The following is a 24,128-nucleotide window of genomic DNA, read 5'->3' as shown; positions in this document are numbered from 1 at the left end:
AGTATCAGAGGCAGTTGTTGCCATTAGGTGTCATGCGTGTATCCTCCCAACGTGGATCCGGTACAGGAATGAGAAAGACAATACCCAGTTTAACACCTTTGTAAGGGCATATTTATCCCCAGTATGTTTTGGTGATTGATGACAATGCTTGTGCGGACTAATCGTGTGCATTTAGTTCTTTCAGAGATTCATCCATTGGCACGAGACGATTTCCTCCCCTCGGTGTTGTAATTCAAGACGGTGTAGCTCCTTCGTTTCGTTGTTGGTGGACTAGTTTCATAGGAGTCACCGTACTATCAAGAGGGGATCCGCTTTGGTAAGACTTGGGTGGAATCACACATACACATCCGTTTCACACCCGTTGTCTTTCCTTCCGCATCTTTGGAGCTGCCGTTTTCTCCTTGCTACGCGTTGCTCTGCCCTAGCAGTAGTACCGCGACCACAGCGGTAGTACCGCCGAAGCTCCCTAGTGGTAGTACCGCTCTCAGAGCGGTAGTACCGCTCCAAGCGGTAGTACCACTTGGGTCTTTCGGCCATAGTACCGCTGTGCGTATGGGATACTTCCGCCTCGATTCTCGAACGAAGTTTTTCGTGTCGGGTTTTGCGGCACTAAGGGAGGTAGTAGGAGTGGTAGTACCGCCCTAAGCGGTAGTACCACTCTTCCCTAGCGGTAGTACCGCCCTGGTGTCAGGGCCCTGGGCAGCGCGGCAGTACTGCTGGGTCGAAGCGGTAGTACCGCCCGGAGCGGTAGTACCGCTCTTCCCCAGCAGTAGTACCGCCCTGGTGTCAGGGCCCCGGGTAGCGTGGCAGTACCCCTGGGTCGAGCGGTAGTACCGCCCGGAGCGGTAGTACCGCCCTTCCCTAGTGGTAGTACCGCTCTGTGCGGGGCTGGTGAGTGGGATAACGGTTGGTTTGTTCCTCCCACTATATAAAGGGGTCTTCTTCCCCAAAGTTGACCTACCTCTTTCCCCCAAAGCTCCATTGTTGCTCCAAGCTCCATTTTCGCCCGATCTCTCTCCCTAGCCAATCAAACTTGTTGATTTGCTCGGGATTGGTTGAGAAGGCCCAGATCTACACTTCCACCAAGAGAAATTTGATTCCCCCCGCTTATCCCTAGCGGATCTTGTTACTCTTGGGTGTTGAGCACCCTAGACGGTTGAGGTCACCTCGAAGCCATACTCCATTGTGGTGAAGCTTCGTGGTGTTGTTGGGAGGCTCCAAGTGTTGTGGAGATAGCCCCAATCTTGTTTGTAAAGGTCCGGTTGCCGCCTTCAAGGGCTCCAATAGTGGAATCACGTCATCTCGCATTGTGTGAGGGCGTGAGGAGATTACGGTGGCCCTGGTGGCTTCTTGGGGAGCATTGTGCCTCCACACCGCTCTAACGAAGACGTACTTCCCCTTAAAAGCAAGGAACTTCGGTAACACATCCTCGTCTCCACCGACTCCACTCTTGGTTATCTTGTCCCTTTACTTTTGCAAGCTTACTTGAGTTATATCCATTGCTTGCTTGTGTGCTTATTGTCTTTGCATCATATAGGTTGTCCATGTAGTTGCACATCTAGACAACCTATTTCATTGCAAGTTTTAATTTGTTAAAGAAAAGTCTAAAAATTGTTAGTTGCCTATTCACCCCCCTCTAGTCAACCATATCGATCCTTTCAATTGGTATCAGAGCCTCGTCTCTTTATTAAGGACTTTGTTGTCCGAAGAGTATGGTTGACACCCACGACGGTGCGGAGGAGCACTCCGGTGTGAATCCCATCTCGTCCATGGCCGAAGGGGGAGCCTCGGTCTCTCGTGAGGAATTCAATGTGGCTTTAGACACACTAAAAACCTCCATGACGACCGAAGCATGTTTTCTGATTTCTTAGACGGACTTAAACTATCTACCTCGCCGATGAAAGTGGGTGATCCCACTAACAAGGTGACGGATGCTACCTCCGACAAGGGGGAAGCTAACAGTGAAAAGAGTCCGTCTACTAGTGGTAGAAATGGCACCGGCATTTTTGCCAATGTGGAACCCCCAGTGTATAGAGGACCGATCCCCTCTACTCATTTGAATCATGCCGGTCCTCCTCCTAAATATGTGAAAAATGAAGATTTTGATGCTTGGCTTTATCGCTTCAAGCGTCACTTAAAACATGTGAACACTAACCTTTGGAGAATTATTGAAGAAGGTTTCTATCCTCATGATCCAAGCAACTTCACCCCTCGAGAAGAAGTGGACAATCAATTCAATGAAAGTGCTCTCTTCATCATCCAAGATGCAATCCTTCCCGAAGATCTCCCTCATCTTCGACCTCATGCCATGGCTAAAGAAGCATGGAAATGTGTCGAGCATCTCTATCGAGGAAGTGCTAGCATTCAACGCTCCAACTATGAAGTGGTGCAAGATGAAGCCGATGAGTTTGCAATGAAAGAGGATGAAGAACCTCGTGAGCTCTTTCGAAGAGTGACCAAACTCGCAGTCGCACTCCGAGATCATGGGAGCAAGGACACAGATGACAATTGGATCAAGCGCAAGTTCCTCAAGGCCATGATGCCCTACAACAAGGCCATGTCCTCCGTCATTCGCCAAAGACCGGACTTCCACTCCATGACCTCTAGTGAAGTGTTGGATGAGTTTGTTGCAATGAGCATCTTGGACAAGACCGCCGACAATGCGGTGCTCCATTCCCAAAGGGAAAAGAATCCCAATCTTGCCTTGAAGGCCAAGGTTAGTGTGGAAGAAGAAGCAGATGAGGAAGATGAGGAGAGCAACCCCGAGGACACGAAGTATGATTATCATGAGCACATGGCTCTTGCCTCAAGAAAGTTTTGGAGTAAGAAGAATACAAGACCCAACTTCAACAAGAACAACTCAAGTGGCCTCAAGGGGAAGCAACGAGTTACAACCTATTTCAACTGTGACAATGTTAGCCATTTCGTTGCGGATTGTCCCTACGAGAAGCGGGAAGACAATGCTGGCAAGTTCATCCGAAAAGACAAAGCCAAGTCCTTCCCCAACAAGAACAACTTCACCAAGAAGACTCCGTCTCACGGGTTGGTGGTTCAAGAAGAATACCGTGAGGATGACGATGATGAAACAATGGCCATGGCATCCGTTGCCATTGTCACATCTCCCCGGGTGTCTCTCTTCGATGCACCTAACGAGAATATCACCGCCAAGTGCCTCATGGCTAAGGCCACCAACAAGGTAACCTCCAACATCAAAACCACCATTATTCCTAACCCTCCTTCAACGGATGACTTTGATAATGGTAAGGGGTCTAATGAGGAGATCAATGAATTTGAGTCCTTCATGAGTAAGCTCAAGGGCAAATCCAAGAAGCACTTTGTTGCTCTCTTGGAACAACTTGGTGAAGCCAATGACATGATCGAGGCTCACGAAGAAACCATCTCTAAGATGGAAAGTCATAGTCGTGACTATGCCGATGAGATATCGGATCTTTCTAATGCTCTTGAGGAAGAGCGTGAGCATCGTTTGGCTCTTGAGGAGTCACACAACGATGGTCATGCTAAACTAAAGAAAGATCTTGATCATGCTCTGGTTGTGTCTCGTGTTCTAGCTTCCGAGAAGGCTAAACTTGGGGTTGATCATGTTAGACTCACGGAGGAGTTTGATGTACTTGACAAGGCCCACAAGGTCTTGAAAGGTGCTCATGCTACCCTCAAGGAGTCTCATGCTCAACTCCAAGTTAAGCTAACCAAGGAAAAGGCCACATTTCCTCACATGGTCTTAATTGATAATGCAAATGCTACTAACCCTTGTTGTGAGCATGTGCATCTTGTGGAGGAGAATGCCAAGTTGAAGGAACAACTCGAGAAAGGTCTTGTGTCATGCATACAAGGCGAGAAGAAGCTAAATAACCTTTTGAGCAATCAAAAGGAAGTTGTGGGCAAGGAGGGAGTTGGGTTCTCACCCAAGTCCAAGAACAAGAAGAAGAACAAGGAGAAGAAGAGCAAGACTGATTGACCTCCTCTGCTCACGCAAACCTTTGTGAAGGAGGGAGAAGGTGCTCCTAAGGAGAAGAAGAACAATGGGAAGAGTGGTGATGCCAAAGATCGCAAAGCCATCTCTCCCAACAAAGCCGGCGACTTTAACCCATCTTATGTGTTGTGCCGTGCTAGTGATGGGCATGTTTATGCTAAATTTGTTGGTTCTCCTTATGAGTACATTGAATGGTCTATTTGGGTTCCTAAGACCCTTGTTACTAACATCAAAGGACCCATTACTCAATGGGTACCTAAAACCAAGCATTGATCTCTTGTAGGTGTTTGCTTCCGGTGGGGGATCATGGTTGCTCGATAGTGGAGCAACAAATCATATGACCGGGAGCAAGGACTTGGTGGTGGACGTGCACAAGATCCCATCTATGCCCACCAATGTCGAATGGGGTGATGCCTCACATTCTAAGGTATTGGGTCTTGGCAAGGTTGTCATTTCTCATGATCTAACGATCGAGAAAGTCATGCTTGTTGAGTCCCTTGCGTTCAATTTACTTTCCGTTCGTTAACTCGCACTCATGGGCTTTGCCACCTTCTTTGATATTGATACCGTGGCCCTCTTGTGGAGCAAGACTCTTAAAGTAGCCTTTTTTGGGCATGTCGAGAATGGTCTCTATGTGATTAACTTTTCGGAGCAACCCACTAAGACCGCGACATGCCTAATGGCTAAAGTTGATGTGGGATGGCTTTGGCATCGCTGTTTAGCCCACGTCAATATGAGATCTTTGCAAAGTCTTATCAAGGGGGACCATGTTCATGGACTAACAAATGTTAGTTTTGCCAAAGATCGTGTTTGCAGTGCTTGCATCGAAGGAAAGCTTCATGAGACGGATCACCCTCCCACGACAATCATCTACTTGAAGAGACCCTTGGAGCTCCTGCACATGGACCTCTTCGGGCCTCCATCCTTTGACAGTCTTGGGGGTAGAAAGTATTGCTTGGTGATTGTGGATGATTATTCAAGATACACTTGGGTATACTTCTTCAAGAGGAAGAGTGAGACTCAACAAACCGTCATCGACTTTGCAAATGAAGCTCAACGTCAACATAATGCAAAGATTCTGACAATAAGAAGTGACAACGGCACCGAGTTCAAGAACTACACCTTGGATGAGTTTCTTAGTGATGAAGGGATCAAGCATCAATATTCTGCACCATATACCCCTCAACAAAATGGTGTTGCATAGAGGAAGAACCGGACGTTGATGGATGCGGCAAGGACCATGATGGAAGAGTTCAAGTCTCCATACAACTTTTGGGCCGAAGCCATCAACATAGCTTGTCATGCATCCAATCAGCTCTATCTCTGCAAATGCTTGAACAAGACTCCGTATGAGATACTCACCGGGAACAAGCCCAATCTCAAGTACTTCCGGGTGTTTGGGTGTAAGTGTTTCATTCTCAAGAAAGGTGGTCGTTTGTCTAAATTCGAGGCTAGAGCTCATGAGGGCATATTTGTTGGTTATGCTACAATCTCTCATGCTTACCGTGTTCTCAACAAGTCCAACGGACTCATTGAGGAGACGTGTAACATAGAGTTCGATGAAAATAACGGCTCCCAAGTGGAGCAAAGTGGTACTTCTGATGTAGGTGATGAAATTCCTCCCCAAGCCATAAGAAGAATGGGTATTGGTCGTATCCTACCCATTAAGGAACCCCTTGTGGCCGAAGGAGAAGGACAATGCTCCACCTCGGTGGAGCCTTCACCTACTCAAGACCCACATGCTTCCGAAGAACAACGTGAAGGCCCTCAACCTAGGGAACAAGACCAAGGGCAAGATCAATCACAAGATGGTGGTGAATCTCCACATGGTGCCCAAGGTCAAGTTCTTCCCTTTGAGCAAGTTCAAGATCATGAGCAAGCTCAAGATCAAGAACAAGCTCATGACGATGCTCAAGATGATCAAGTGAACCCTCCCCCTTCGACATCCAAGGAGGAATTGGAGCGTCGTGTCGCAAAGATTGCTTCCAAACTCACCACCAAAGGTCATCTCATGGAGAATGTGGTTGGAAGCCTAAGAAAGGGGGTAAGCATTCGTAGACAATTAGCAAACTATTGTGAACATCACACGTTTGTCTCTTGTGTTGAACCCCATAAGGTCTATGAGGCGCTCGAAGACTCGGATTGGCTTAATGCCATTCATGAAGAACTCAACAACTTCGAGTACAACAAGGTGTGGAGATTGGTGCCAAGGCCTTCCGGGAACCATAACATCATTGGAACCAAGTGGATCTTCAAGAACAAGCAAGATGCTCATGGGAACATCATTCGCAACAAGGCAAGATTGGTAGCACAAGGCTACTCCCAAGTCGAGGGTATAGACTACGGTGAAACCTTTGCTCCCGTTGCTCGCCTTGAATCCATTCGTTTGTTGATTGCTTATGCTTCCCATCACAACTTTAAGTTGCAACAAATGGATGTTAAAAGTGCTTTTCTTAATGGTCCTATTAATGAGTTGGTCTATGTCAAGCAACCCCCTGGGTTCGAGGATCCCTTCTTCCCGGATCATGTGTATCAACTCGATAAGGCGCTCTATGGCCTTAAACAAGCCCCACGTGCGTGGTATGACCACCTTACCGAGTTGTTACAAGATCGTGGTTTTGAAGTGGGGCTAATCGATCCCACTCTTTTTACTAAGAAGGTCAAAGGGGAGTTGTTTGTATGCCAACTATATGTTGATGACATTATCTTTGGTTCCCCTAACAAAGCTTTCAATGAAGAATTTGCCGCTCTCATGACCTCTAAGTTCAAGATGTCTTCGATGTGAGAGTTGAAGTTCTTCCTTGGTTTTGACATCAAACAAAGAAGAGAAGGTACTTTCATCAACCAAGCCAAATACACTCAAGACATGCTCAAGAGATTCAAGTTAAGTGATGTCAAGCCGGCCTCTACTCCAATGCCCACCAAGTGCCAACTTGACATTGATCCCAATGGTAAAGTGGTGGATCAAAAGGTATATCGCTCCATGATTGGCTCCTTGCTTTACCTTTGTGCATCTAGACCGGATATCATGTTGAGTGTGGGGATGTGTGCATGGTTTCAAGCTGCACCGAAGGAAAGTCACTATGTGGCGGTCAAGCGAATCTTTCGATACTTGGCTCATACCCCAAACTTTGGCTTATGGTACCCAAGAGGGGCAAACTTCAAGCTTGAAGGATTTACGGATTCCAATTGGGCGGGAGACAAAGTGGATAGGAATTCCACTTCCGGAGGGTGCCAGTTTCTTGGGTGCTCTTTGGTAAGTTGGTCTTCCAAAAAGCAAAGTTGTGTATCTCTCTCGTCCACCGAAGCTGAATATGTGGCGGCCGGTAGTTGTTGTGCACAACTCCTATGGATGAGGCAAACTTTAAAGCAATACGGTGTCACTTGTGACAAAGTGCCTCTTTGGTGTGACAATGAAAGTGCCATCAAGATTTCTCTCAACCCGGTGCAACACTTCAAGACGAAGCACATTGAGATTCGGTATCACTTCATCCGGGATCACATTAGGCGAGGAGAGATCGAGCTCAAGTATGTCAACACTCATGATAACCTTGCAGATATTTTCACGAAGCCCTTGGATGAAGCAAGATTTCGCGAGTTAAGGCATGAGCTAAATATCATTGATTCGAGCAATGTGACTTGAACCCTTGCACACCCCACCCCACTCAACTTGGTATCTAGCTTAGATGTATGCATGAACATAGGGGGAGTGTTGTTCTCTCAATGAACTTTCCCTCCCCCCATTATGCATAAAATGATCAACTCTTTCACAATAGCCATTTTTGATGGTACTTGTGCTTCAAAGACAAGTTTTGGTCATGGGCCCAAGGATAATTCTTCGCGGTGCCATACCAATTGACTCAAACATAGGTGGCTCCGGCCACCGCCCTCTCCTGAGAGAGGCCAGAGCTTGCTCTGTTTCGTGTGGTTGTTTGTGTTTGAGTTGTTTCTGTTCTATTGTGTGTGTGTGTTGCCGCGTCGGTCCTCTCATTCTTTTGGCCTCGCTTTCCGTTTCTTTTTTAGCATTAGCCGTTGGTCTAGAAGCCGTGTGGTTGCTGAAGCGGTACTACCGCTGGTGGCGAGCGGTACTACCGCTCTTAGCGGTACTACCGCCCTCCAGCGCGGTACTACTGCTCCCAGCGGTACTACCGCCCTCCAGAGCGGTACTACAGCTGTGAGGCGTGGGCTGGGGGTTATATCGGGGGCAGGGGGAGTTTCTTCTCCCCCATACCCATTCGCTCGCCCCCTTTGCCATGTTCGTCTCTCTCTTCAGCAACCGGCGCCGCGGGAGGGCTCCGGCGGATCTCCCTCTCCGGGGCGCTCCTCTCCGTTTCCTTCGGTGGAATCGATCCCCACCTTGTCCTCTTGCCATGGATGCCGGTATTGCCCCCGTTCCCTGTTTCCTTTTGTCTAGATTTCTAATCTAGCTTTCTAGGGGCAATAGCAGTTGCATCTCTAGATTTTTGTCCAGATCTAGGCTTGAGTAGGATGGAGAATGCTTCTAGACTGTTTGGATTAGTGTTTGGTTGGAGTATTTTTGAATTTGGTAATATGGTAGTACCGGATCTGACCACGGTAGTAGGAAACTGTTGTTTCCCCGCCTCGAGCGCTACTACCGCTGAGAGCGGTACTACCGCTCTCTCCAGAGCGGTACTACCGCTTGGAGCGGTACTACCACTCAAGGGTCACGGTACTACCGCCTTCTACCAGGTTCCATCATCCTCCTACCTCTCATTGATCCTCTTTGTTCATGTTTGTGGCTTACGCTCATTCTTTCTGGTTGTTTGCGTGTTTGTGTGTGTGGTTCCAGGTGATGAGGTTCTTGAGCATCAGGCTCGTAGTGTCAACCCCGGTTGTGCCTCGTCCAAGCGCTACCGCACCACTGAGCCCTCTGAGCCTGCCGGAGGATCTTCTAGTTCTCCACCTCCTCCTCAACTGCAGAAGAAGCCTGGGGTCAAGCCAAAGCCAAGCAAAACCGTGCCAAAAATGCCGCCCAAGGAGTTCTGGGCAAGGCGCCGCCGCAACCCGTATGAGGTCGACCAAGATCCCACTTTGGTCAACCGTCCGTTCTGGAACAAGTTCCAGTTTGCCATCTACTTTGATGTTCTCAAAGCCAAGAAGAATCTCTATGTCAACATGCACTCCATCGACACCGAGCATATGGAGAACGATCCTGACTACTTTGGTGAAGCTCTTCAGATGGGCACTCAGCTGAACATTCTCGGGATCATGCAATTCAACAAGGACTATGATGCTGATATTGTGGCCCAATTCTATGCCACGGTTCACCTTGGGACCGATGAGGACAGGACTCTGACTTGGATGACAAATGGCAAGTTGCCGTCAGTCAAGTGGAAAGCGTTCATGTAGTTGATCGGGGTGGAAGATCTAGGTCTTGAGTCTGTTGTCGGCTTTCGCCCCCACCGTCACGCCAATGCCACTCACAAGCAAGCTCTGTGGCCCTACTGCACTCTAAGGATCAACCCTGAGACGAAGAAGGAGACCCATGAGCTGCCTGCCTATCTCGATATTCTTCATCGTATCTTCAGAGAGACTCTTTTCCCTCGCATCAAGAATCTGGACCAGGTTCACTCTTATCTCATGGACATGCTTCTCTTATGTCAGCGGGAGAAGGTGCAGAGCTCCGGAGAGTCCTTGGATATCTCTCATGTTATGTGGTCTGAGCTGGTTTCTGCTATCTCCGAGCGCAAGTGCCCGATTTATGGTCCGTTCATTATGCTGCTCATTGAGAAGGCCTGGGATCGTGTCTATCCCAAGGTGGTGCTGGAGATTGGAGATTTGGTTTCTCACGATGTCAAGCGTCTGAGGAAGAAGGATAACTGGGGCACTCAGGCCCCTAGGACTGGAGTTCCTTCATCTGTTGCTGCCATGGAGACTGGGGAGGAGATTGGGGCTGAGGCTGAGGATGAAGATGATGACTATGTGTCGTCTGAGGCAGAGCCCTCTTGGGCCAAGAAGCTCAAGATCAAGGTAAAGAAGCTGTTTTGCATGGAATCTCACGGTCAGTACATGACTCATGTGGCTGAGAAGAAGGCCCGAGGTCGCCACAAGGAGCTAATGCTTCAGATGGGTGCTATTGTGATTAGTGGTTCTGAGGGTCAGCTTACCGAGGAGGCGGAGTGGATTCAGCAGCACTGCCCTTGGACTGATTCTGATGCTGAGCATTTCCCGGCTGACGATGGTATCACAGATGATCCCTCTAAGATCTGATGGGTGTCCCTCATTTGCTTTCACCTGGAGCCGTAGCAACACTCCGTCTCCTTTTTGGTGTCTCGATGCCAAAGGGGGAGAGAGTTTAGGGATTTGCACTTTGTGTCTTCCGTCTTTTGTGTTTGTGCTTTTGCTTGTTGCTTTATTTGGTTTGTGTCAGTGAGACCTAAGTTCTGGTTCTGTCAGTAAGACCTAAGCTCGAGTCATATGGTGTGAGACATATGCTACCTTACCTTTCCGTATCATTATCTATGTCTATCTAGCTTATGAGTTCCTTGCTTATCCTGTTATATACATGTTGCTCTCATATATTGCTTAGGTAGTTGGTCTCTAAAATGTAGGGGGAGCATTGATCCTGACATCTGTGTCGTGCAGTCCAAAGCACTTGTCTAGGTAGCACACATCCAGGGGGAGCCCTTCTACATTTTAGGATGGTTGTGTTTTTGCGCTTATCCTATATCTATCATATTGTGCAAATCCCGTAGTGTCATCAATCCACCAAAAGGGGGGAGATTGTAAGGGCATATTTATCCCCAGTATGTTTTGGTGATTGATGACAATGCTTGTGCGGACTAATCGTGTGCGTTTAGTTCTTTCAGAGATTCATCCATTGGCACGAGACGATTTCCTCCCCTCGGTGTTGTAATTCAAGACGGTGTAGCTCCTTCATTTCGTTGTTGGTGGACTAGTTTCGTAGGAGTCACCGTACTATCAAGAGGGGATCCGCTTTGGTAAGACTTGGGTGGAATCACACGTACACATCCGTTTCACACCCGTCGTCTTTCCTTCCGCATCTCTGGAGCTGATGTTTTCTCCTTGCTACGCGTTGCTCTGCCCTAGCGGTAGTACCGCGACCACAGCGGTAGTACCGCCGAAGCTCCCCAGCGGTAGTACCGCTCCAAGCGGTAGTACCGCTTGGGTCTTTCGACCGTAGTACCCTGTGCGTATGGGCTACTTTCGCCTCGATTCTCGAACGAAGTTTTTCGTGTCGGGTTTTGTGGCACTAAGGGAGGTAGTAGGAGCGGTAGTACCGCCCTAAGCGGTAGTACCGCTCTTCCCTAGTGGTAGTACCGCCCTGGTGTCAGGGCCCTGGGCAGCACGGCAGTACCGCTGGGTCGAAGCGGTAGTACCGCTCTTCCCCAGCGGTAGTACCGCCCTGGTGTCAGGGCCCCGGGCAGCGCGGCAGTACCGCTGGGTTGAGCGGTAGTACCGCCCGGAGCGGTAGTACCGCCCTTCCCTAGCGGTAGTACCGCTTTGTGCGGGGCTGGTGAGTGGGATAACGGTTGGTTTGTTCCTCCCACTATATAAAGGGGTCTTCTTCCCCAAAGTTGACCTACCTCTTTCCCCCAAAGCTCCATTGTTGCTCCAAGCTCCATTTTCGCCCGATCTCTCTCCCTAGCCAATCAAACTTGTTGATTTGCTCGGGATTGGTTGAGAAGGCCCAGATCTACACTTCCACCAAGAGAAATTTGATTCCCCCCACTTATCCCTAGCGGATCTTGTTACTCTTGGGTGTTGAGCACCCTAGACGGTTGAGGTCACCTCGAAGCCATACTCCATTGTGGTGAAGCTTCGTGGTGTTGTTGGGAGCCTCCAAGTGTTGTGGAGATAGCCCCAATCTTGTTTGTAAAGGTCCGGTTGCCGCCTTCAAGGGCTCCAATAGTGGAATCACGACATCTCGCATTGTGTGAGGGTGTGAGGAGATTACGGTGGCCCTAGTGGCTTCTTGGGGAGCATTGTGCCCCCACACCGCTCTAACGGAGACGTACTTCCCCTTAAAAGGAAGGAATTTTGGTAACACATCCTCGTCTCCACCGGCTCCACTCTTGGTTATCTTGTCCCTTTACTTTTGCAAGCTTACTTGAGTTATATCCATTGCTTGGTTGTGTGCTTATTTTCTTTGCATCATATAGGTTGTCCACGTAGTTGCACATCTAGACAACCTTTTTCATTGCAAGTTTTAATTTGTTAAAGAAAAGTCTAAAAATTGTTAGTTGCCTATTCACCCCCCCCCCCTCTAGTCAACCATATCGATCCTTTCAACCTTCCTTGACCATTTATCCATAAGTAATGTTATTCATCGTAATTAGTAATATTGTCTTGCTCTGTCCCATACTTTCTAGCTTCCTCCTAATAAGACTCACATTCTTTTTTCAACAGATGAGGTTCAAGTTGGATCCGAAAGATGATGCAACTAAACAAGCATGCACTCATGTTTTTCAGTCTACTCTGTGATAGTATTGGTACCACCTTAGAAAATATCACTTTGAAGGCAAGGCTAACAATGAAAATGCCCAAACATCTCCAGTGGAATAAATTGCAGATGAAGACTGGACAGCCCTCGTTAAACACTGGTCTGATCCAAAGTATCAGGTAGGCTATATGTATTTGATCAGACCACATATTGAACTTGTATTTTTGTATGTGCCTTACAAGTGTATATTCTTCTAGGCTAACTGTTTGAAGAACAAAACCAACCGTTCTAAAGTGAAATTCCAACAGACAACAGGATCTCGTAGCTATATTGCACACTGTGAGGCTCTTGTAAATAGCTGCTACTTCCTTCTTTTTTTGTGCCATATTATCGTATCTATATTGACTTGTTCCAAATACAGAGGAAAGCCTGTGCGGACCAAAAAGAACCTGAACTAAATGCAGTGCAAATCTTCAAGGATTGCCACACCAGCAAGATGAAGGGCATGAGCACACCAGTTCAAGTCGCTGTTGTAAGTCCTTACTCCTCCTGCCTTGAACTGATTTGTACTGCGATGTGTTCATTTAACTACTTGGTTTGCAGCCAATGTCAGTTACTCCGTTCACTTTTATACACAGTTGTCTTAACGTATCATTTCACCTTACATGGTTTAAAAGATATGAAGGATATTCTTTTGGTCTTGATCTGTAATATAGTTGTTATGTTCACGTGCGCACACAATGATGAAATAGCATGTTTGTTTTATATCTGTTTGCCCATGATATGAATGATGTCATACTATGTTCATCCTACTTTAAACCATGTCTCTTTATCGTTAAATGTCAATGGATGTGAGGAAATAGACAATACAGTAGGCATGCTACATGGTCATATGTTCTGAAAGTGATTTTATTATGTAGTTGGCACTACAATACATGCTAATGTATTACAGTAGTTCACCAAAATAAATTATGTATAAACGCTTAACCTACTTTGTTTGTTTTTTTCTCATTAATAACTTATCTGGTACACTAATCTACAAGTTCAAACTTTCAGGAAGCTATGGAACAAATGATTGAACAGCCACAACCACTTGAAGGTGACGAGGCTACTACAGGCACAATGTCACCTCTTGCTGCAGTGCGTCAGTATCTCTCCACTAACAATGCAAAAAGCACCTTCCTGCGTAATTCTGGGTTGGTTGTCAAGGTAACCTCGTCCAAATCACCTACTGAACAAAATCTTCCTGCTAGACAGAGTAATATATCTGTGCTCCAGACACAAGTCCAATCCCTAATGGATGTTGTTTCGGAAACAAGAATAGTGGTTGAGAAATGTCGTCAAGATATGAATGGTTTTGAAACCAGACTGTCAGACATTCGCTTCGTTGTTCTAGAGCAATGGCAGAAAAAAGGTGGAGATCGTGCTGCTCCATCAGATTCTACAGCCAAAAACATTAGCACTCAGGTCAAATGATTTGTGCTTCTATACATCCGATGGTGCTTTTATCTGGAAGGACTGTAGACTTTATGCCAACAGGCCTTTTGTTGTATGGTTGGAATTTATTTTGTTGTGATACAACATTTATGATGCTGCCACAGGCTGCAGTAATTACAACGCTATTTTTGTATAGTGTAGGTTTATCTTAGTAATGTATTCGGCTGAAAGCTTCGTAGGAGCCCAACATGCCAACATTCGTCGGGCCCATTCCAATTGGGCTAAAAACGATTACGGACCGAAATTGGTATGTAGCCCACTAAAAATATCTGGGCTTAAATCAGCATAAGCTTTCATATTTTTCTGGTAGGCCTGTGCCCATAGTGGGCCTTTAATAGGCCTAAACATAATTTGGGCCCTCGATAAAAATAGGCCGTTTACAGGTGTAAATATCTCGAGCCCATAAAAACATGGGCCTTTAATAGACCGAAAGTGAGATTGGGCCCTGATTGTGCCAAATAACCCACTGGACTTAGCAGGCCGAAATGGTGGCCCATTTACGATGCGGATATTTGACAGGCCAAAATTCAGACGAGTCGTAAATGCGCCGACCTAATACACGGGCCTTTAACAGGCCGGAACATCGGTCGGGCCAGATTATCGTCATTTTTATATGGGCTGTTAATGGGCCCAATATGACGTTCGGCCACATATGGCCCATGGTTTACGTCCGGCGTTAACAGGCCGAAAATGACAACAGGCTGAAAGTGGCCCAAATCTATAGTGGGCCTCTAACAGGCCGAATGACAGACATGGCCGAATATGACCCAAATCCTTCACGGTCATTTATGGGCCGAAAGTTTTGATGGCCTGTAAATGGGCCCAAATGAAGCCGGACCTTTAACAGGCCGAAATTCACTGTGCCGTAATTCGGCCCAATTACTTAGCGGACTGTTAACAGGCCAGAAGTGACCATGGGCCGCATTGATGAAAAGTTTAGACCAGGCCGTTGACGGGCCGATTTGACAGAGAATGTTGGGCCTTTAGCAGGCTGGCCCAATATGGTATGCAAAATCTTGTGGGCCTTTAGCTGGGCCGGCCCATTGTGGTCCACAAAATCTTGTGGGCCTTTAGCTGGGCCGGCCCATTATGGTCCGCAAAATCGTGTGAGCCTTTAGCTGGGCCGGCCCATTATGGTCCGCTAAATTTTGTGGGCCTTTAGCTGGGCCGGCCCATTATGGTCTGCTAAATCTTATGGGCCTTCGGTTGGGCCAGCCCATTTAAACTTTGTGGGCCACATTTGGGCCAGTCCATGTGTCAACATATCATAGGCCCATCTCGACCGTTGGATGAGTGACACCTGTGCCAACGCGGAGCTGACACGTGGATCCATCAGCCAATGAGAATTTTACACGTGGAAAATCGACATTGGTCGTGGCTGTTAACGGGTTATCGGATCCAAAATCCGACCTGATAGCTTAACGGCGTTCCGTTACGGTGGATGCCACATGTCGGTCACCCTTGACGAAAGCACTTATGTGACGCACGATTTATTGTCATGGAAGTGGACACTTCCGTGATGATAATTTTGGTAATGTCGTGAAACACTTCTACAACAGCATAGGTATGACTATCTTGATTCTGTCATAAATTTGTCATGGATGTACATGCATGACAAAAATCATGACTTACTGTGACAAACACGTATCATCACGGTACTTGAAGGATTTATAACAGAGTAGCAATCACACACTTATTACATCGAATGTCTCAAAAGAGAACTTATTACAACAAATATGGCTTAAGGCCATCTAATAACAATAACATTGAAGGCTTGGAAGATAAGCGAGTCCATCAACTCCAACGGCATCACTGAGTATAAGATCACGACCTAAGGCACCTTACTCGTCGTCTGAAAAGTCTGCAACATGAACGTTGCAGCCCGAAAACGGGTTAGCACATGGAATATGCTGGCAATGTAACACATAGAGAGTAATGAACAGAATAATGCTATCACTACATGCATATATCGCTGGTGTAAAGCTCTATGGTTACAGTTTTGCATAAAGCCAATTTTTCCCTGCAACAAAGGAATAAATTTTATTTAACTATCATGGTGGTTGTTAAACATTGAGAAGGTTCCTCCAACTCAATCCCAATTAAGCAGCATCATTAACCCAACAAATTTAATTAAGTAACATGATGAGATTCACATGATAATCCAAGTACTAGATACTCAAAACGTCCATAACCGGGGACACAGCTAACCATGATTAGTTTATACACTTTGCAAAGGTTTGCGCACTTTTCCTCGCAAGACTCGATCTCCTCCGCTTGATTTCTCGCACTACATGGTGTTTGAGAAACGGATGACCGAGACATAGTCTTTCAGAAGCATTAACTCTTTACTTTGGGTAGACAGTACCAACCTACATCTGCTAGTCTACCACTGAAAGAGGTCACACAACATACTCAACCATGCTAGAGCCCATAGTAGTTTGCGGCTACACACGCTAGCATGAATAATCTCATGATCCCTGTGAGCCTGGGTGGCGGTCCATAAGAGAATCACACGGTACCCCGGGATTTCCAAAACAATACAAGCAACACTGGGTTCCCCAGGTGCCTCAATCCACCCAGATATGAATTTAAGTTGCCACCTTAAGTAAACCATTAAATAACAATCTCACATCTGTCATGGATACACTCACCCAATCCACGTCTACTAGCATAGCATAGCAATATAAGCAAACGTAGAAGTAACTCCCAAAGGTTTGATAATAAAACAGGTAATAGGTTCTACCTCATCTACTTCCCAAAACCCACATATTAAACACATCCTAACCATGCAATTGTTTGAGGATTGATCTAATGCAATTAAACTGGGTAGTAAAGAGGTATGATCAAAGTGTTACTTGCCTTGCTGATGATCCGTGAAACCTAGAGACTCGTAGTAGCAAGCGGCGCACTCCGGATACTCTATCGCAAACAAATAAGCATTCAATAAGAACTCATCTAATGCACAGGTAAAACTCAAATAGGAGATCTAACCAGAAAATTCAACTTAAGAACTCCGGTTTGCAAAAAGAATCAAATCAAACGAAGCAACGAAACTCAAACGGCGAAAGAAACAAGCTACGTTAACTAATCTAGACCTAAGTCAAATTTTATAGTAGCAAAAACTTGTTTGAGTTGGTTAAACGGAAAGAGGGTTTCAAGAAGAAACTCCAGGCGCTTGAATCGCCTGATTCCGATAAACGAGCGAAAAGTTATACTAGAACAAAAATCGGATCAGAAATCGCGATCAGAAATAATCGCGGAAAATCCGAGAAAAAGAAAAACGGACGAACAGGCTAACGAACGAACGTTCGCTGTCTGCGGCTAAATGACGAAAATCATTCGTTAAAATGAATGTACGGACGAACGTCCGCAAAATAGACTAAACCGAAAATAAACCGAACCGGATCTAATAAAAAAAGGATCTAGGTTTTGGAAAAAAACTGATCGGTTTTCTCGCGAAAACCGAGATGGCGGTGGGCTCCAGCGAAGCGGCGGGCTCTGGCAGGGTCGGCGGCAAGGCGGGCGGCGGCGGCGGCGGGGCAGCGCGGCAGCGGGCGGCGGCGGCGGCGGCTGCTGCTAGGGTTAGGGTTTGGGGCGGGGTGCTGGCTGGGGTGGGCCGGCGGGGTGGCGGCTTTTAAAGGCGGGCGGCAGACGTGTCCGGGTCGCCCACGGTGGACCAAGTCGGTTAGTTTTTTTTAAATAATCCGGACGCGCAGAAAAAAAAATAAAGGAAATACTAAACGGACTCCAAAAATCCCGAAATAAATTTTCCCCGTCCTCTAAAAATAAGACGGACAAGGTGAACATTTATTTGGGACCTAATTGCAATTTTGACACGCATTTTTCCTAATTCAAATAAAATAGCGACAAAACTCCCAGATAAAATCTTATTTGATTTTAATATTAAATCCTCAATATTTCTTTATTTTGGGGAAGTCATTTTATTCCCTCTCTCTTATTTTTGTAATTTAAATATTTGAAGATAAAATAAATAAAATCAAATGATCCCTTTTTCTAAATTTGAGAAAAACGCAAATAAGAAAATAATGAAATCCCCAACTCTCTCCGCGGGTCCTTGAGTTGCGTGAAATTTCTAGAATCAAACCAAAATGCAATAAAATATGATATGCAATGATGATCTATGTATAACATTCCAAATTGAAAATTTGGGATGTTACATATATCTTTTGAGCTAGGCAATTTTGCTCCAGTGCTTCACTTATATCTTTTTAGAGCACGACAGTGCTTTATTTTATAGAAATTGTTGAACTCTCATGCTTCACTTATATTATTTTGAGAGTCTCTCTCAACAGCATGGTAATTTGCTTAGGTTATGAATTTAGTCCTAATATGATGGGCATCAATATGATAAAAACTTTCATAAACATAGCATTGACACTACAAAAAAAGACACAACCCTGACATTTGCGGTCGAATGAAAAAAATAATATGTCATGCTTATGACACTTCTATGACGATTATTGTGACAAAACCCGGTATCACCATGGATGTGGTGGGCTCCTACTTCTATGACAAAAAATCATGACGGAAAATGGGCTATTTGTCCTGGGCAGGCCCGAGACGCACATGCATGACATTCTTTGGGTCGTCCATGACGGAAAATCATGGTAGAAGCGAGGGAGAGAAAATTTGCGGGGAGTTCCCGGTTACGGTGGGTGGTCAGGGCCGAGCGATGCACAAAGGGATTGCGTGTTTCTCTCATACACGTATGCGCGTGTGTGCGAGGCGTTGGGCTCTAACTGAACCCGAGTTAGGCGTTCACTTACTGAACCCGAGCGATTGCACTAGCTATGTTACTGAACCTGAGCGATCGATCCCTTGGCTATTAACTGAACCCGAGTGATTCCTTCGCTACTACTGCTAACTGAACCCGAGTGATCGATCACTGCTGCTGTTGCTGCTTACTGAAGCCGATCGAACCTTGTATCTCTTGATGAACAGTGAACACGGGGGTTGGTTAAATGAGTCGAGACATACGTGGTTGGGGTTGGATGAACAATTCCCGATGGGGGTTGGATGAACAGGACCCCGTGGTAGTAGAGGCTAGATTGCCGCTGGATGAACAGGACCTAGATCGAGGAGCTGGTGGGGGTGGATGAACAGTAGTCGATGGAAGGACCCCATGGAGGGCTGGTTGAACAGGACCCCATGGAGGGCTGGTTGAACAGGAACCCGTGGAGGGCTGGTTGAACAAAGCTAGTGTAGGCTGGATGAACAGGACCCCGTGGAGGGCTGGTTGAACAGTAGCCGGTGGAGGCTAGATGAACAGGACCCCGTCGATGAACAGTAGCTGGTGGGGGTAGGACAAAGTCGAAAGTGGATGAACAGTAGCAGGTGGAGGTTGGAGGAAGTCGACGGTGGATGAACAGTAGCCTATGGCATCCCGTTATGCGGTACGCCACACCCCTCCCGATGAACAGGACCCCCATTTCGACCGTAGCGCTCCAGCACAAGTCTGTTTCCTCTGTTTTGTGGTACGCCACACCCCTCCTGATCAACAGGACCCCATTTCGACCGTAGGCACTCGAACAGAAGTCTAGATCCTCCTCGATGAACAGGACCCCGTTTTGACCGTACACGGTCGAACAGAAAGGTCGTTTCCTCCGTTCTGCGGTAAGCCAGACCTTATTTCAACTGTTCCATCCAAGCCGGTTGGCTCCCGATGAGCACGACGCCGTTGCTGCCGCCCGCTGCCTCTCCATGTAGACAAGCCCTGTCCGTACGTATGCACGAGTCGGCGTTTGAGACCCCGCCCGTATGTACGTATGTGGCTATATTTTTTGCGATCGGGTTGTACATACGTGTACATAGTTTAGAAGGGACTGCCTGAGCTGCTACATCGGGGGCTCTACTACTACATGTGTTGCTACTTGCTCGGCCACGTTCATGGTTGCAAAGAGACCGATCGACCAGTATGTATGTACACGTTCGCAAACAGATAAGCAATGCTACGTACGCTTCGACCGGGTGGATCCCAGCTGTCAGGGAGGATAAGGACAAACTTCCTTGCATGCGAAGATATAGCCAGTGGGTCTTCGCTATCAGGGGGAGGATAATTTTTATTTTGCAAGTAATAAGGAGGCACTTCCTTGTGTTCAAAGATGTAGCTGGTGGGTCGAGCTGTCAGCCTCACAGCCTAAAGTCCTCTTCCGATGGTTGTCATCCATTTTACCACGTTGACCACGCTGCACTGATAGCACCAAGGTGATGGACGATGGTGAGGCCTTGGAAGGGAACGACATAGAGCCGGGGAAGACGCGGCAGTGGATGGCCATGCGGAGGGGAGTACGAGGGTTGACTACTTCGGTTGCGGTGTGAGGCTGTTGTCGCTGGAGAATAATAGGAGTTGTGAGTAAGTAGAAGGATGGCATGGACAGTGGTGGCAGCACAGCCAACCACGGGAGGCAGTAGCAGGTGGTCCACCCGGTGCTAGTTTCAGTGGCTGGATCAAGAATATCAGAGATTGAAGAAGCAGCGCGGCCGTTGGATGTTAATCCAATGGTCACTCCTGCTAGAATCATTTGTTGACTAGGTTAACAAAACCCTGCGTATGTGTCAACTTGTAGGCCCACAAGTCAGCCTCTGAATCAGGTGGGTCCGAGCTAGGAGGGGGAGGAATCATTGTTCTTGCGCGTAATAAGGAGGCACTTCCTTCAGTGTGAAAATGTAGCTTGTGGGTCCCAGCTATCATGGGAGGGACTTTTTTGCGTAATAGGAATGAACATCCTTGCATGCGAAAATTGTAGCTGGTGGGTCCAACCGGTCAGGGGGAGGAATCATATATACCCGCAGAACAAGGAGGCACGAGCTTGCGTGCAAAGATGTAGCTGGTGGTTCCTAGCTGTCAGACTCTCGACGTACTCCATGTTGGCTCTCGTTGTTGACCACGCATCGTCGAGTGGTCCACAGCAGTGGACGACGATGAGGCCTAAGATGGGAACGATCTGGAGTCGTGGAACAAGGGGCACTGGATTCCCTGGCGGAGGCGAGTACGAGGGACTGGTTCGGCTGCCGCGTGAGGCTGCCTTTGCCGGAGAATAACAGAAGGTGTGGGAGAGTACAGGTATGACCTTGCCGCTATTGGGAGTAGGGTGGGGCGGTGAGGCCTGTGCGACAGCACAGCTGGTCACGGGCAGCAGATACAGGCACTCCAGCCGGCCATGGTTTTGGCGGCTGGAGCAAGAGCAACTAGACCAGAGATTAAAGAAGCAGGATCACCGTTGAATGTCAATCCAATGACTACAGATGTCAAAATAATTTGTTGACTTTTTGTTTTAGACCATAAAATCATTTTGTTCACTAAATGGAGAACGCCTTACGCAGGCTTTGTCTAGTGGGCCAGCAAAGTCATCTTTGAAAGTTGTGGCAGAGTATAGCCCATTTATTTATGTTTTACAGCCCATTTCATTTTGTTTGCCAATACATCTATTTCGTGGGCTTTGACAGTCTATTTCCTGGGCTGGGTAAAAATAATAATGCCGATTTACTATTTATGATAATTTACAGCCCATTTGATTATTTATTCGAATACACCTATTTACTGGGCTGGGTGAAAAATAATATTGTGTACATGCAACCCATTTATCATTTCTGATATTTTACAAGCCATTTGATTTTAGTAGAAATGGATCCATTTTCAGGGATGGGTGAAAAATAATGATTGTGTGGACTAAGCATTTCGTATAAAAATAATATTGAGATAGGAATATTATAAAAAAAATTAAGTTAACCTTGGTAATCTTATTATATAAAAAATGAACTGAGTTGTTCATTTTATTAAAAGAAACATAGGTTAGGTTGCGCTTTTTTTAGGATCTTGTGTACAACTATCGACCCAGTTGCATTACTGGTATTCAACGAAAAGCCCTGTGTAGTACAATACAACTTTACATGGCTACTCGGCCCACATTCAACGACGCTTAAAAAGGCCCAAACAAGGCTTCTGTACAACCTTTTGAAGTCGCTGAGCTCAGTTAATCACTTAAGAAAAAAGTTAGAGTACAATGGAACCTAATTAAAAGTTGTCACGAGCGAAGAAATAATTCAATGGTCCCACTTGTGTGTGTGTGTGTGTGTGTAAAAGAGAGAGAGACCCATTGGTCGATGCTCGTAAATACATCCTTCAGCCATATGCATTGCTGATGCTCAGTAAAAGCTTATATAGTTGACACAATCATATAGAACATTATAGCACACTGAACTTGCATACAAAAATTTCACGCAGGCAGCACAATCATGGTGGAAGCAGCGGATCCCTACGAGTAGGGCTATGTGGAAACCAACATACTCATACATAACTATTCATTGTCCTTATCAGTGACAGGGAAATATCTTGAATGGTGTGCAAAGAAAAAAGACAGACAACACAATAAGTTCTGCTAGCACATTAAGTTGACATACACACCTTTCTATAAAATGTTCAAGTACAAAAATAGAACATGTCACAATCAAATGTACTAGCACATCAGTGCTTCACACCGGTAGCTCAGATTTAACTAGTATCTGATAATATTCAGTTGTTACCTCAAATTAGAGCACATCCAGGCAGCCTGCCCTGCCTCTTCTCCCAAAGAAGCAGTGGCCTCCATCGTGTGATGGAGTAGGCCCTGTACCATCCAACGTTCGGAGCAACACGGGGAAAGTCTGACATTGACTCCTGTAATGGACGTCGTCGATGGACCCTGGCACCAGCGACGGTGGCAGAACTTTGATTGATGGATTGACCACTTCTTCGACATGCACGAACACTCAATACAGGTACATCCCTAACGAGGTCCGTGTCGGCCTTGGTTGTGATGAATAGTACAATCCCGGTTCCTGCACCGGTATCTCAACACCAATCACCTTCGGTATGGTGGACAGCTTCTTCATCCATGCCACAACCGTCAGAGCCCGGTTGTCTGGAGGAACAAACATACTTATGAGCTCACCTCCTAGGTCGTCGATAAGCTCATTCATGGAGTCTCTGTTCCAAGCATGTCGAGGCATGCCATGGAAGTTAAGCTTTGTTAAATACTAAAGCTCAGAGGGCACTGAGCCCCATCTTGGGTGCCGCCGATCAAAGCGAACCACCGCGCCATCGTAGAACAAACGCCGGGAAGATTCGAACACATGAATACACTCGAAAGTTGTCCAGAACCTGACGAAGAGATCGGACAGTGGCGGACAGACTTCGATGAGCAAGTCACTTATTTGGATGCCGTGCTTAATGCCAAGAGCTTTTACAAGGTCGTCCGGCGAGACGGGAGGCCAGTCACTATTGATGGTTACCATCAGTACTTTGCCAGCAAACTGGTCGTCAAGCGCTGCCATGCCATTGTTGAGCGACACCATGCAGTGCCCGAAGGCAGGACAGACCTCAGTATCTCCCGCTTGGTGATCCGCATTGACCGGCGACATGATAGCTAGTGCACTTGAGTACAGGGAGTATAGGAGGGGGATTTGTGGGAACTGGAGTAGGAATCGAGATTCCAGAGGCGAGGGAGGGGCGGGAGATCGGCGATGAAAAGGTAGCATGAATTTCGAAAATGCGGCAATATGCTCTCGGCGCGCAAGTGCCTGAAAACACCGGTGGCGCCCACATGTCAGCCTAAGAGTCCTTTTTCTTTCAGTTTTTGAGCACCCAGCCTAAGAGTCATAATTGACCTGTTTGGCATTGTGTTACTACTCGGCCCAAATTCAATGACACCTCACTGGCCCAAACAAGTGTACATCATCGAAAAGACACTAAGCTCAAATTACATAGCTTGCAAAAAGGAGATATACTCTGAACACTGGAGAATGGTGATGCCCTCATTTAGCCCACTAGTAGTTCGAGACAATAAACAGTTCAAAACAACGATATATACAACATTCAAACACTGACTAGTGAATACTACTGACATAAAAAACAAGACATGATAGTTCATAAGAAGTCTTGCTACACCACCAAAACACACCCATCTGCAATGCTCAGACTCTCATGATCCAGATGAAAATGACATTCTAAATAGAGGCAACCATTATATAGTAAGAGCGACATAGACGAGGATGACCAAATGACAAGGAGTATGCATACAAAAGAGAGTACTATCCATCTAGAACAAGCAGCAAAGACAACAAGTCATTTGAAGAGGGATGATCCAACACCATCATAATTTGCAGCCCCGCTTCAGCCACCGGTGATCCGGAGACACCAGAACTCCACCCTTTCGA

This window comes from Triticum aestivum, chromosome 3B (assembly GCF_018294505.1).
Source record: "Triticum aestivum cultivar Chinese Spring chromosome 3B, IWGSC CS RefSeq v2.1, whole genome shotgun sequence".
In the NCBI taxonomy this organism is placed as follows: Eukaryota; Viridiplantae; Streptophyta; class Magnoliopsida; order Poales; family Poaceae; genus Triticum; species Triticum aestivum.
The sequence above is the reverse complement of the archived record's forward strand: the minus strand, read 5'-3'. Positions refer to the sequence as shown.